General features: G+C 39.6%; 1 protein-coding gene across 1 annotated transcript in view; it reads right to left on the bottom strand.

Annotated features, from left to right (window-relative positions):
- Window positions 1-14689, bottom strand: part of TSPAN13 (tetraspanin 13) — a 37343-nt gene that overhangs the window by 21139 nt on the left and 1515 nt on the right. The gene's annotated exons all lie outside the window — the stretch shown is intronic.

Raw genomic sequence — 14689 nt, 5'->3', positions numbered from 1 at the left:
TCTGCAAAACCTGAGCCTGACTCTACAGTTTTTGGATCTATTTTAATTAGTATATTTAAATATATAAACAAAACTAAAAGGACTAAAGAAGTTAAAAATAATCCAATAGTTTGGTAATTAAAATCAAGTAACTAAACAAACAAAAATGCAGACTTGAAGAGACATGGAATTCTAAATCAACATGGAAATAGTAGTTGTTAACTAACAGCTTTTTCACAATTACTTTCCCACTTTGAAAAATAATAGTAGGAATCCCTACCTCACACCATAGCTTTAAAGCCTAAATCTAAAAAGCAAAACTTAAACTTTGTGGGGGAGAGTACAGACTAATGTTTTGCCTTTGTGGTTCAAGACAAATTCTTACACAAGACTGCCCAAAAGCACATGTAATACAAATGTGGCATTTACTATATACAAGAAGTATTCAAAATGTTTTACATTTACTAACTAATGGGCTTCCCTGGTGGCTCAGATGGTAAAGAATCTGCCTGGAATGCAGGAGACCTGATTTCAACCCCTGGGTTGGGAAGATCTGGAGAAGGGAATGGCAACCCACTCCAGTATTCTTGCCTGGAGAATCCCATGGACAGAGGAGCCTGATGGCCATAGTCCATGGTGTTGCCAAGAGTCAGACAGGAGTGAGTGACTAACACATACATATACAATCTTCACAACAACCCTAAGAGGTAAGTAGTACTACTGCCTCCCTTTTCCAGGTGGGGAAAGTTGTGCACGGAGATGTTAAGAAAGTAGCCCAAGGTTACACAGCAAGGAAGACACAGAACTGGGATATGAATCCTTGTTCTTATCTACCAAACTAGAAATCACATTAAAATTGTAAATTCTATATGATAAAAAGACACCAGACAAATGTAGGATATGCCTAGGACTAGAGGATGTTTCCAGCACACACATATATATATATTAAAGAACACCTACAAATCAATTTTAAAAAAAACAACACACACATTGAAAAGTGGTCAAAGATAATAAGGGGCAGTTCACTGAAGAAGAATCCAGAAGGCCAATCAACAAATGAAAGATGTTAAATCTCATTATATATCAGGAAAACAAAAATTAGAACAATGAGGTACTCACTAGTGAACTTCATAGCAGATCTCACAGTCACTAGGTTGGCAAAAATTAAGCCTGATGACACCACAGTGCAGAGACCCTAGAACTTACATTCAAGTAGAAGTGTAAATTATTGTAGTCACTTTACAGAACAACTCTGTGGTACCGAAAAAGGTTACACATATGTGTCTCTTACTAAACTAGCAATTCTGCTTTTAGGCTAATATCCAAGAAAAATGCCCCTGTCCCCAGCCAGACATATATGTATCAGGATTTTGCTGCAGCCTTGTTTGAAATTGTAAAAAAATTAAAACCACCTCGAACACCATAACTAGGGAATTCACAAACTCTGGTGTGATCACACAGTAGAATACAAGTGTTAATCTATTTCTAGTAAATCTAGAAATTCCAAACATAAAAATGAAACAAATTGCATAAATATAGATAAAACAGACCATTTACAAAAATTTTCAAACACAAAAACAACACTATATAGTCTTTGTGGTTGATTAACAGATCAAATGGTCATACAGTTATATAAACATGCATAGAAATGACATATGTAGACTTTAGGGTAGTAAGTACTTTTGGTGAGGGCTGGGGAAAGGAAGGGAGAGTGGGCCTTGAACTGTACTATAGCTTTTAGCCTCTTACAAAGAGAGAGGGAATTCCTTGGTGGTCCAGTGGTTAAGACTTCATTTTCCAACACAGCGAGTACAGGTTTGATCCTTGGTGGTCAGGGAGCTCAGCTCGCCCATGCCTCATAGCCAAAAACCCAAAACATAAAGTGAAAGCAATATTGTCACAGATTCAAAGAAGACTTTAAAAAGGAGAGAGAGAGCACAATACTAACTTTGTAAAATCAGTCTGTTGGGCTCAGGAGAGTATACCATATTATTTTCTGTGCATATGAAACATTTCCTAATTAAAAGTAGCTTGAAGATGTTAACAGCCCCTTTCTTACTGGAACACTAAAACTAAATTCTTCTGCTTTGCTTTCTTCTGTGAAGTTGGTCCAATTTGCCTCATCCAGCCTTCATTCCCACTATTCCCCAAACACAGCTACTTATATCAAGATAGTCTCATTTGTCTCAAATATTTCACATCAAATCCCATCTGTGCATCTCCAGGTACTGCCCACATCCTCCCCTACAATGTGCTGCCGTTTAGGAAAAAGGAGGCCTTGCAAGTGAAGGTGGTACAGAAGTGAAGGCACCAGGCAGCCCTTTGTTGAATCTTTACTTGTCTATCACACTTGGGTAGACGTACATGTGAAACCTGATACCACCTATCATTTCCCTTAGGTATCCATATCCTAAACGCACATGCATGCGCACACACACACACACACACAAATATACACTTTCATTTGTAACATGGAAGCGCACTTAGATTTAACTATCCAACCTAAAACAAGTCTGACATTTATTACTACAAAGGTAAAACTGTCCAAACGAAAACTTAAGTGACTCAATTTTCTGATAAATCCCCAAAATATTTTTTTAATTAAAAAATTGAGAACAACATAAATGTTTTCTTGGGTGTGCAACTGCAATTTCCAATACATTATAGCAAAAAATCCCTCAAGTCCTCATAATTAACCGTTTGAATTAGAAATAACATCTAAAAGTTATGATATGCTTCTAATTAGATTTGATTATCAGTGTGTCTCTAACTTTCACTAAGAAGAAGCCTTTTAAAGATAATAAAGAAGCAATTTATTTCTGAGTAGTAGTAATTGCATGTTATGGTTGGTTTGTAATTTTGAAGAGAATGGGGTTATGTAAAAGTCTACCAAATGAGTGATATAAAAATTATTGATTCCATAAAACTACTTCTAAGTGTATAATTAAAAAGCCTATTTGTCACTACAACCTGGTAGACAAAGGAATTGCAAGAATTTTTTGTTTAACAATAACAACAGTTTCCTTATGAGATCAATTGTAATAGAAAGTAAATTTAGACCTATGACAAATAGTTTCCTTCCTTTGGGAGACAGAAGGCTGATAAAAACAAATTACGGATCTGTTAACTTGTTGATAGTGATTTTTTTTATGAGCAGGAAGCGTCAACCTTTCCTGTTTTCTCTTTAAAACAAAGAAAAGTGAATACACAAGGAAAGCTTTTAAGAGAGTACAAAAGCTAAAATGAAAGGCCACACCAAGGCAAGATTATAAAAGTGTCTAAAGCTGGCATTGCTTTCTGAAGCAAATGCTTAAAAAAGGAGGTCGTGGCAAAAGTGCTAGTGCACACATGGACAGATTTTGATGAAGGAGGGTGTCAGTGGCACAAAGTCATCTGGCCGGTGACCTTAACCAAGTCTGTTCATTTTACAGGTGAATAATCCAAGTAGCAAAAAGAGAGGCTTGGTGACAGAGGCAGAGCTGGGGCAAACTTCCTGTCTGGTGCCTTTTTTTTATCCCGGTAGGATTGTATCATAGTGCCTACCGGACAGAGTGCCTATGTCTTAGGTCATCATAGCAACACAGGTCACTTTTAACACTGAGATATAACGGCAAGGACAATATTATAATGCATAAGAAACTGTAGGTCTTGCTTCACAGCCAGATCAATATGGGTTTAATTAGCATGTCCTTAACCCTAGCAGACCTGGTTGCACAGTCTATTGCACAGACCAATAGTAAGGTCCTCACTCATACAGCTTTGCTGTTAATCAACCACCAAATCCCGGCTTACTGATTTCGTGCTTATTTTTCTTTTACCCAACCTGGAGAATTTGTCACATATGCTGACATTCATATACAAGTTCACAGTGCATTCACTGCCTGGAGTAGGGGAGCAAAAAATTCTACCCAGGATAAAGAGTCCTTATCTCCGAGATCATTCTAGCAAATAAAATTGCTTAAAACTAGTAGACATGCATTTATGCACTTTTTTGGGATTGATACCATACAACGCCACTCCAGTAGAAATGTCATGCATAATGTTCTTTATAATCTAGTGTGAGTAGGTGTTGAGGCATTAAACCACTGAAACTGAAACTGTTGGTCGCTCAGCCTCGTCCTACTCCTTACAATACCATGGACCGTGGCCCACTAGGCTCCTCTGTCCATGGCATTCTCCAGACAAGAACAGTGGAGTGGGTTGCCATTTCCTTCTAGAGTAAGCCTTTCAAATGATGAAGAAGTTGCTAGAACATTCTAGAATTAAGAAGATTCAGGCAAATTCCTGCTTAGAGGACAAAGGATCTCTGTAGGGGACGTACGGGGTTTTTACAACCAGCACATATATTTCTTATAAAACTCTTAATTCTGGCGTCTCACTGGCCCTCTCCAGCCAATGCTAGTAGCAGTCATGGTTACTCATCCTCCTGCTCACAATGGTTGGTCCATGGAGTGGGCCCATAAACCAACATGGTTAACTAGTATGTCCTGTATGATAACACAGGGATATTGGAAGAGCAAAATAAGGACAATTAAAATTGATTCTGCCAATGGCTTGTCTTATACACGGAAAGTTCTGGCCTCAAAAAGAACCTATGCAGAGGCAAGCTGAGCTGAGAAGTGGACGGAAGGAGCAAGAGTTCTGACCTTTTTTGAGCCCCTTGATATAATCGCTGAATCTCCCAATTATATCCTTTTAGGAGTTTGTGTTATCTTGCAAACACATTAAGTTCATTTATAACTTATAGAGAATTCAACCTAACACAAGCTTCATCTTGCAAATGTTTATCGTAACTTTTTAATACTTGCAAACTTGCAGTGACTGTCTACCTTCCCTACTATGACCAACTTCCCAACCTAAACTAACTCTAAATCCTTCACTTTGTCAATGGGCTTTAAAAAAAAATATGAGTACTCCCTTTAAGTCTAAAGACCTCTCTGAAACTGGTTCCTTTTGGGACCAAACAAAAAGGGAATCAGAGAAATGGGCCAGAGAAATGTCCTAGGCCATCATCTCCTGCTCACACCCTCCCCAGGCCTGAACTCCAGCCTCAACTTTACTGCTGAGCAGGTCAGTGGTTGCCTGTAAATTGGGACCAAAGGTTATGAGTCAGAAAAGAGGGATTACAAAGAAGGATAAGGAAATCTGGGGGGCTATGTGCAAAGTTTTGAATATGATGAAGGGTTGACAGGTCACGTATGTCACAACTTTATCTCATTTATACTTTAAATACATGCAGCTTATTGTATTCCATTAATACCTCAATAGAACTGTTCTCTCTCACTCACACACAGTTTTATAAGGAAAAGCATTTTACAGCATCATCCTTTTTCCAGCATGGAACAAAACCTTGTACGGAAAGTTGCAAATGTAATTGGGTGACAAGGAAGAAACTCACACACCAAGGATGGTAGGGCAGGATGACAGAGGAAGACTGGGATGTTGATAACATGCTTACAATGTACACTGGTTCTAGACTACCTCCTTCTAGACATCTTGCTACATGAAGACAGTAAAGCTCAATTATTATATGAAGCAGAGCAGCTGGGTTTCTGTTGGCTGCCTCTGGACTCTACTCCTAATATGGTGGTCTTCAAAGCCAATAAGATCAGGTCATGCCCATGCTAACTATTTTTTGTTTCCAAATCCCAGGCTAACTGGGGGCTTCCTCAGGGGCTCAGAGACAGAGAATTTGCCTGCAATGCAGGAGACACAGGAGATGAGGGTTCAATTCCTGGGCTGAGAAGATCCCCTGGAGTCAGGCATTGCAACCCACTCCAGTATTCTTGCCTGGAGAATCCCATGGACAGAGAAGTCTGGCGGGCTACAGTCCATGGGGTCACAAAGAGTCAGACACGACTGAAGCAACTAAGCACACACACCCAGACTAACAAATACAAGGGTGTGAAGGGTCTGGATGTCAAAAGGTAATTCATTAGCCACTTCTCCCCACGTCCAGCCATACTCTGCATTCTTCTAATGAGTGCTCTCCACTTTGAGTGCCATACAGGCATAGCACACGGTACCCTGATACTCCCAGCACCTGGCTAAGCGCCTGGTACAGGAGAGGTACTCAAAATATTCTGCTGTCCTAAAAGAGCTCATGATCTCACTTATTATGCATTAGAGATGCTTACTGCCAAATCTAATCAATAGTTGGGAGGAAGAAATCCAGCTTAATGATCTTCTAGATTATTCTCTCTATATACAATCTATAAAAGAGCTTCATTCTTTCATCAAATATCCACCACATTGTAGAAACAAGAGAGTCCTGAATCATTTCTAGACCCCTACATTTTTTTGAGCATCCAAACTCTATCAGGGTAAGTGAATTGCTCTGAGGATGAAAGAGGAATGTAGGACCTTTGAAAAAACTGGATGCAACTCTGTAGTTAAATTATTCAAAAATGTTCTGTCAGCACTAGAGCGAGAGAGGTCGTGATGATATTGGAGGGTAAGAAACTTAAAGTGGTAATAAGATTTACAGGGACTCTACCACCAAAATGCAACGTGGCATCCACAGATACATAGAAACTAAGGCCCCAGAACCCTCCCTCTCCATGCTCCAACAGTCAGAATGAGGAATTACACTTGACGCTGAATTCTCCCTCTGAACTTCTGCCTAATGTGGACAACTGAAGAACAATTTTGTGATGACTGAGCATGTATTTCTCTGATGCCAAACATCTGGACACAGATTTGAAGATTCTATTAAAAGTCTGCATATTGCAAAATGCTTAGCTAAATGTTAAGTATTTTGCAATATCCAGACACTTAGCGCTGAAGCCAAGACCTCAATTCTTCATTTCATTTTCATTCCTTAAATGACACAACGAAGGCTGACGTGTCTTTTGTCACGTTTTTCTTTTCTATGTTCTCCTTGGTACCAAGCACACTGGTTTATACTTACAGGGCACAAAACGGATAGCATGTATCTTGTCTGCTGGGGAGAAATTATATAAAGAGATTCAAAAGTAAGGGATCCTGACTTGCCATCTTCCAAGGATAACTAGTTTAAAGTAGCTCTCATAGCCACCCACAAAGTTTCCACCACAACTTACATCCTCCTTCTTCAGAATGGTTCTGGGAGACAAGAAGCAGAGTTATGGGCAAAACAGCCCTGCGCTGACCCCTCCATTCAATATACTAGATGCCAACCATATGCCAAGGAGGTTCTGAGCATTCAGGAAGGCAGAAGTGATTGGGACATGGTCCTTACTGTCGAGGGGCATACAGTCTAACATGACAAAATAAAAGGGCAATTGCTTTTTTCAATGACTTCTTCATTGATCAACTTAAGAATCATGTCTGAGCAGCATCTGACACAGATGCTCAACTCTGCCTCTTTAAAACAGGGTGCACCTGCCTCAACCAGGTTCTCCTCCTACCTGACCAACCATTCCTTCTCAGGCTCCTTTGCTGGCTGCTCATCTCCCAAAACTGTTACTGTAACAGAGTCCTTGGTTCAATTCATGGATCACTACCCTTCTCTACCTCTCCTCCCTAACTGGTTGATTTCATCCAGAAGCAATGCTAAATACTACTCTCTACAATTATGACTTGCTGAGTATAAACCTCCAGCTATTCCTCTCCCCTGAACTCCATCATTATTAGTCTACCCACTATCTGACATCTCCACCTGGGTATCTAATTGGCATCACATCCAATACTGAACCCCTTACTTGCCTTCCAAAGCCCATCCAACCACAGTCTACCCATTCCTGTTAATAGCAGATTCAGCCAGCCAGTTGCTTGACTGGCCTCTCTCTCACCCCAAGCTCATCCATCAGGAAATTATATTGGCACCACCTTCAAAATCTGACTCTCTCTCTTACTTCCTTTGCTATCTTATTGGTCCAAACCTCCGTCATCTTTGCTTAAATTACTGCAATAGCCTCACATGTGGTTTCACAGCTTCCACATTTGTCATCTATAATCTGTTCTCGATTCAGGAGCCAGACAAACTTTTAAATGAAAACCAGGCCCAAAGCCACCCATGGCTCCCCATTTCCCATGGTGTAAAAGCTCAAATCCTTCAATCTGGGTCCAGAAACTCTGACTCAACTTTAACCACTCTACCTACCCCTTGCTCGCTCTGTCCCAGCCCTAATAGACCCTTCTCTGTCCCTTGCATACATGAGAAATATTCCTTCAGGATCTTTTTAAAGTCATTCCTTCAACCAACTTTTTCCAGGTGTCTGTTCATCTCCTTCAAGTTTCTGTTCCACGGCTGTCTTCCAGAGAAGGCAAATTCAGACCACCATATATAAAAATATGCCTTCATCCTCCTCTACCCACCACACTCCCCCCCAGTCCGTGCTTCATCCTTCTTACTCTATTTTTCTCCATAGCAGTTTTGTTTTTTTTTTTTTTAACCTTCTTTTCCCAGGTGGCGTTAGTGGTAAAGAACCCACTGCCAATGCAGGAGACATAAGAGATGAGGGTTTGATCCCTGGGTCAGGAAGATCCCCTGGAGGAGGGCATAGCAAGCCACTCCAGTATTCTTGCCTGGAGAATCCCATGGACAGAGGAGCCTGGTGAGCTACAGTCCATGGGTTTGCAAAGAGTCAGACATGACTGAGCAACTAACACTTTGACTTTGATGATGTATAACATTTACTTCTTTGCTTATCACCTATCTTCCCCTTCAAATGTAAGATCCATGAAGGTAGGACATTTTGGTTTGTTTTGCTCACTGTTGCCAATGCTCAATTAATATTATTGGAATAAATAAAAGAAAAATTAGTTGGGTTTATCTAATAATATTTATACTAGATTAATAATAAACTGTATTAGACTAATAATGAGCCCTAGACAACTGTGACTATAACATAATTTTACAGGAAGTTGATTTGTTCAGGGGAAATATGACAGGAAAAACCTCAGACATATAGATTTTGACCAACAATGGAAGAAGAAGAAAATAATATTTCAAGAAACAGATTCTATAGTAGACTGATAAAAGTAATTCATATTTATTATTTTTAACTATATTTTAATGCTAACTTTCATGTCTTAAAATATTTGCCTGTCTTCTAGATTTGATTTTGATCAAATTGCCATGTTTATGCAAGTTTTCATTAGGTATGTTTTACCTCTGGCGAATAGGGAGCAGCCAGTTCTGCAAATTCAATTCAAGAAGTTATTTAGAGCATAAGCTCTCTGTTAAAAGCAAACAATGTCAGGAACTGCAGGATGCAATAGAGAGAACGGTATGATCTCCGCCAACTACAGGTGGGAAAAAACAAGCACAAATGATCTACAGTATGGAGCATTAGTGGCTCAACAGAAAGGACAAAGTGAAATAAAATCTTACAACACTAACTCTCAGCCCTCACTGTAATTTACAATTAGCTAGACAGCTTTAAAACAGGGTTTTCTAACCAAAAAAATGACATGCCTCCTCCCTCGCTCTGAATCCTGATTGAATCAGTCTGGGGTAGCACTCAAGCGTTACAACTCCCAAGTGAAAATTTAAGGAACCAGTTCCCTCAGGAGGCTTTGGGTAACTTTACAAAGACAGAGCAAGGTATGCTAGGTCAAGAGCAGAGGATCAGCAATGACAGGCAACAAAGCACGAAAGGTCTGGGGAAACCTCTGAGGCCGGAATACATGATGAGACACACATGGTGAAAGATGCTGAACAGCATGCTAAGGAATCTGGGTTATTCTCTAAGAGTTTCCATCCATTATCACAAGGAGGTTTGGTTTAATCATGGTTCAGTGACAAGAGAATATGGAGGATCAATTCAGATGAAACAGGATATGGAGGAAGGCGAACTAACCCTAGCCTGTCTTCACCAGTAATGCAAATGTGTTTGAGGTGATGATGGCCCACTTTTAAACTACCTAAAACTGTATGAAAATTAAACCACTGAGACGTTCAAAACTCACTTTTCAAAAGTAGGCTGAAGTACAACTATTCCCTAAATAAATTTTCTTTCTTTGTAAAAGCCTCTTAATTACCTTGTTAAACTTGGTGAAAGAAAATAACCTCATTTCAGATGAGAAAGGACATACATGGCACCTTTCGGTCACTCTATTTTAAGACCAAAAGTTGGGAAATTTCACAGACATATTTGGCACAAAGGCCAATTATAAATGCCAGCTCAACAGCATCATGTGAAAATTCTCGGTTCTGTAAATAGTGAATCATTTTAAATTCAAAATCCAAGTAAATATTCAGCAACCACTTACATATTTTAAATTCACTCAGTAGTTTGAACAAGTGCCGAGAAATAACATAAATCTAACTATATGTTAAAATATTAAATAAGAATAATTTGAAAAATAATGAGAATTTTGAAAAATAGCAAATACAGTAATTTGAAGGCAATTACAGTAAGTAGATTTTTTTCTTTGGATGAAGTACTAGTGTGTTTTCATTTATTTCAGAGCACAGACTGAAAAAATTTATACTTTTCCGGCCCTCCAATGACCAGAATAGGACTCAAAATAATGTACAGGTAAGTCATTCCATCTTTATACTCACCATACCTCAGCCATTTTTTTTTTTCTTACAACTGAAGGATTAGTATTACTGTTTTGAGGGTAGGAACTCTTGTCTCTGTAGGCCTGCTTGAGTTAATATCAGCCTGTAAGTGTTAGAAACCCCAAAACCTTGAAAATCTTTTCATTATTACATATAGATTTGTAATTCTGAAATTTAACTCCTTTAGGGAAAAATGAAAAATATCATCCACCAGTTGATAAATGAAAAACTCATGGAGACATTTGCCTGAAGTTAAATTCCAAGCAAGCTGTAAAGTTCAAATTCAAACTTAGGTTCTCTTCCTGAATCTGTCCAAATATATGTATTTTATCTGCTATTTTTTATCTATTTTAAGACAATTTCAATTTCAGAGACACTTAAAATGCAAATAAACATATATTTTACAATGGATGTAAACAGGTATGCTTTTTGACTGAACAGAGGTTTTTTTTCCCCAAAGCAACCCAAGGTATTGGAAAAAAATATATACATATATATCAATAGAAACAAACTTAGATTTTAGGAGAACAAATTTAGAAAAAGAAACAAAACTGAAACTTCTGAAATGACCCTTCTCATTTAAAGACTACAAGTTATTTTCTGTTCTTACATTCTTAGTTAAAACTATTCATACACAAACACACACGCACATTATAACTAGCAGTCCAATTCCTAGAAGTTTTTTCTTCTCTGCTTGAGAAGCAGGAGATATAAATCTTCAAAATGTTACATATTTTAAGATAACACTTACCTCATACTTCCTAAAATTCCCCATCAAAAAACTAGGAATAATTTTTAAAGGCTGCTTTTCGCTTTTTTACCAAAATATTTTCAATCAAAATTATTTTAAAATAGACTATTAAAAATAAAATAGACCATTTTTCTAAAGCAGTTTTCATTTTATCTATATTCTGAACAGTATCAAAAAGACCTGAGCTATCTCCACACTTCCCCAATTCAATCACACTTTCTCTATCCGACAAGGATCTCCCTTAGCCCTAAATTTTATGGCTCCTAAAGTCAGTTCTTCCTTTCCATAGCATTCATTTTCCCACCTCATAAATCCTAACTAGATCTTGTCTTCACTGAGGAGGTATTTGCCTTTGTGTGTGTTTATTATTTCCTACAGTTCTCAGCAGAATGCACACAATGGGGAAACGTTTATTGACTGAAGAAAACTCTTGAGATCATACGTAGAGAAGATAGTGAATGAAAAAGAGGATTGATAAGGCATGCTTATTTCAAAGCCATTAGGCTCAATGCTGTACTCCCAAACTGAGAACAATGCCCTGCACACAGTAGACACTCAATAAGTATCTGGTGAATGAAGAAACATTGCTTCTTCAAATGGAGAAAGTTCTAGAGCAAGTCACTCATATGACATCATGAAGGTACATGAAGAAACCACTGCTTCTGCCTTTCCTCCTGTATCTATAAACTTGATATTCACTCAGTTCAGTTCAGTCGCTCAGTCATGTCCGACTCTTTGCAACCCCATGAACTGCAGCATGCCAGGCCTCCCTGTCCATCACCAACTCCCGGAGTCCACCCAAACTCATGTCCATCGAGTCAGTGATGCCATCCAGCCATCTCATCCTCTGTCGTCCCCTTCTCCTCCTGCCCCTAATCCCTCCCAGCATCAGGGTCTTTTCCAATGAGTCAGCTCTTCACATCAGGTAGCCAAAGTATTGGAGTTTCAGCTTCAGCATCATTCCTTCCAATGAACACCTAGGACCCAGGACTGATCTCCTTTAGAATGGACTGGTTGGATCTCCCTGCAGTCCAAGGGACTCTCAAGGGTCTTCTCCAACACCACAGTTCAAAAGCATCAATTCTTTGGCACTCGGCTTTCTTCACAGTCCAACTCTCACATCCATATGTGACCACTGGAAAAACCATAGCCTTGACTAGATGGACCTTTGTTGGCAAAGTAATGTCTCTGCTTTTGAATATGCTATCTAGGTTGGTCATAAGTTTCCTTCCAAGGAGTAAGCGTCTTTTAATTTCATGGCTGCAATCACCATCTGCAGTGATTTTGGAGCCCAAAAAAATAAAGTCTGACACTTTATTAGTGTTCACTACACTAATGTAAAACTGTTCAGTACAAGCATGTGTGTAGATGCACTTAGTCGTAAGTAGTAGTCGTAACTTTTGCCACCACATGGACTGCAGCCAGCCAGGCTCCTCAGTCCAAGGGATTTCCCAGGCAAGAATACTGAAGTGGGTTGGCATTCCCTTCTCCAGGGGATATCTTCCTGACCCAGGGATCGATCCTGTGTCTCTTGTGTCTCCTGCATTGGCAGGCAGGTTCTTTACCATTGGCGCTACCTGGGACGTGCAGTACAAGGGATTCTATTAATTGAAACAACCAAACCATAAACAACAACAAAACTCAACCACACCTTTGGCTAGTGATCACAAATCCATGACAAGTTAGGAGGATGTTCCATCCAACCAATTTAATGACAGCCTTTTCAGACTGATCACCAGTTCTGCTCTAGTTTTAAAGCCATTAGCAGGCCACCTGCACATGTAAACTGCACTGGGCAAGTAAACAGGATGCTGCTGCTAAGTAGCTACAGTCATGTCCGACTCTGTGTGACCCCACAGATGGAGGCCCACCAGGCTCCCCCGTCCCTGGGATTCTCCAGGCAAGAACACTGGAGTGGGTTGCCATTTCCTTCTCCAATGCATGAAAGTGAAAAGTGAAAGTCAAGTCACTCAGTCGTGTCCGACTCTTAGCGACCCCATGGACTGCAGCCTACCAGGCTCCTCCATCCATGGGATTTCCTAGGCAAGAGTACTGGAGTGGGTCGCCATTGCCTTCTCTGTAAATAGGCTGATTGAGTCCTAAGTTCCTGAAGAAAATACTTCAAGAAACAGAGTGATGACTCTCAAAGCAGGCTGTGACCTTTACACTTGCCACTGCCACATTCAGTGTAGGCTTCAACAACACTTTTAGAAATAATCTCAGATCTAATCCCACAACTTCGAGTTTATTCCAGAAGCAGTAATCCAGGTGGAACTGAAACCTCTAAGGGGTCCTCTTCTTTATGTCTTAAAAAGAAACATCTCCCAAGTCTTCAGCCTTTACCCTGTACCCAACCACTTCACATGCCCCATCTTAAAATGATGAGGAGAGACCAGGAAAGACACAGAATCTAAATAATAGCAGTGGTACGTTTTCAGCATCTATTTAAGACTTGGTTCAAGGTTAACCTTTCATTTGTTTCCAATTTAAATTGCCGAACTCATCTAAACTTGTTCACAGTTTATAAGCAGTAGACATTAATTCAAGAAATATCCTTTCTCTAAAAAGCCTTAGATTTAAAAAGCTAACCATTTGTACAGTCCTGTGAATTCCCAATTAATCACGTTTTACCATATAGCTATTAAAAAACAATAGAATGCCCTTTGAAGGTCAATGCACTTTGAAGGTTGGACAGATAGCGAAAGTCTTACAGCTTCCCTCGTGGCTCAGTCGGTGAAGAATCCACCTGCAATGTGGGGGACCTGGGTTCGATCCCTGGGTTGGGAAGATCCCCTGGAGGAGGGCACAGCAACCCACTGCAGTATTCTGGCCTAGAGAGGCCCCATGGAGACTGGCAGGCTGCGGTCCATGGGGTCGCAGAGTCAGACATGACTGAGAAACTAAGAACACGTACACATAATAGTCTTAGCATGTTCCTTCAGAATCACCTTTCTCCTTGCTCTCCTGATACCACCGTAGACACAGCTAGAAATGACATATCTGGAAAGCAAGAGAACTAGATTTAATAATAATTTGCCTATGGCACATTAATCTATAGAGACCACTCAATCAAGTACGTAGATATTCTATGTACGTAAGCAGATACTATAAGGTGAAACATCTGGTGAACAGGTGACTAAATCATGAGGGGGAGAGGGCAGAAGTCCAAGCATAAAGTGGGGAATATGAAGTTCTAAGCAGGCCATTCAGGCTAATAAAAGAAAATACCTGGAGAACCGGTCAGAATGTATTTACTTAATAAACAATCAAAGTGATAGGCATGCTTCAGGGAACACAAAGGTGAATTCTGATCTGAAATTTGACATGGACCTCCAATTACAAGGAGCTGAATCACCAGGTGTTCCAGAATTTTTCCTAAGTTTATCATTAGTGACATGTTGATTAAATTCCTACTAAGACACACACAAACTAGCCGGAAAAACATACTTTACACCATTTATGTTTCT

Source organism: Capricornis sumatraensis, chromosome 5 (genome assembly GCF_032405125.1).
Source record: "Capricornis sumatraensis isolate serow.1 chromosome 5, serow.2, whole genome shotgun sequence".
Taxonomy (NCBI): Eukaryota; Metazoa; Chordata; class Mammalia; order Artiodactyla; family Bovidae; genus Capricornis; species Capricornis sumatraensis.
Note: the sequence above shows the minus strand (reverse complement) of the source record. Positions and strands in the feature narration are given on the sequence as shown.